The 1,326-nt window shown below is 42.3% G+C and overlaps 1 pseudogene across 1 annotated transcript; it reads right to left on the reverse strand.

Annotated features, from left to right (window-relative positions):
* Positions 1-374: 374 nt before the first annotated feature.
* LOC102251964 lies at positions 375-976 on the reverse strand (annotated as a pseudogene). The gene has a single exon (XR_001359399.1). The product of XR_001359399.1 is annotated as an NEDD8 pseudogene (transcript).
* Positions 977-1,326: the final 350 nt, after the last annotated feature.

Raw genomic sequence — 1,326 nt, forward strand, 5'->3', positions numbered from 1 at the left:
GTGGGAGCCTCTCCTCCCCACACTGAGGAGACAAAGGAGCCCATGTCTCCGGACTTCAAGTCCAATGTTCTTCTACTACAGCTTCCTGAGGTTAGAACTTGTCCCGTGACCATGGATATCATATTTTACCAGAGACTCTTCCAAACTGACACCTGAAACTTTGCTTAACCTGGCTTTGAAATGGCTATAAATAATTTAGCTTCTTTAATTTGGGCATTTCTTATAAATCTTATGATACATTTTTAGCAATTTTTCACAACTTCCATTTCCTATAGGCAATTTATACTACTTAGTATTTTTAAAATTACCTGTTGAATACTATGGTTCTTAGATCAATCTTAGAGAAACTTCTGGTAAAATCTTTTCCTTTTTTTGGCCAGGAAATATTTTATTGACAACCAGGGACATAGCCATAAGAGAGGGAAGTACACAGGACTGCAAACTAAAACCCAATAGCCAGCAGGGGCCATTTGGGACAGGAACACTGCATCCTGGGGTCCTCACAGTCTCCTACCCGTAGACACACAAGACTGGGCATCCAGGAGAGGGGGCAGTGACTCTGGTGTCCCAGAGAGTGACAGGATATATGATGCCTCATCACGAGAGACAGGGTAAGGAGGTAAAATGGAGAGAGGGTCCATCACTGCCTAAAGCCACCTCCTCCTCTTAGAGCCAACACCAGGTGGAGGACTGAACCACCTAGGATTTTATAATCAGCTGCTGTCTTCTCATCATTCATCTGCTTACCACTGCAGATGAGCCGCTGCTGCTGTGGGGGGATTCCCTCTTTCTCTTCCACACGTTCCTTGATTCGTTCCACTTTATCTGTGGGTTCAATGTCAATCTCAATCTCCTTCTTTCCGGTCATCTTCACTTTAATTAGCATCTTCTTCCAATATTGGGTCTGCACACAGATAAATTGCTGCTTCTACCGCTGTGGTGGCTGCTGCCGCTCCCCAGCACTCTGTCGGTGGGAGTCACTCCTGGTAAAATCTTATATGCCTGATGCTAGACTTAGATTTTTGGGTCCTTGGGTGCTCTCTTCTATGAAGTTCTCAGGTCACAGTGTCTGGGCTTTTATAATGTCCAATTCACTCGATCAGTTTCATCTTGTACAGAGAGAATTAACCTGCTGAGTTTTCTAGACATTAGCAATATATAAAAATCCTATAATGAAGTATGTCATCTCTCTTTGAATATGAGTAATGAGGCATGACAATTTCTTTTTAAAGCAATAATCAAGAAAGAAAGCTGTGCATTCCATTCATTATGTGAGTCCACAGAAAGAGCAAGGAAAAATACTAGTAAACATTTTTCACTCATTTA

This window comes from Myotis brandtii, unplaced genomic scaffold (assembly GCF_000412655.1).
Source record: "Myotis brandtii unplaced genomic scaffold, ASM41265v1 scaffold628, whole genome shotgun sequence".
In the NCBI taxonomy this organism is placed as follows: Eukaryota; Metazoa; Chordata; class Mammalia; order Chiroptera; family Vespertilionidae; genus Myotis; species Myotis brandtii.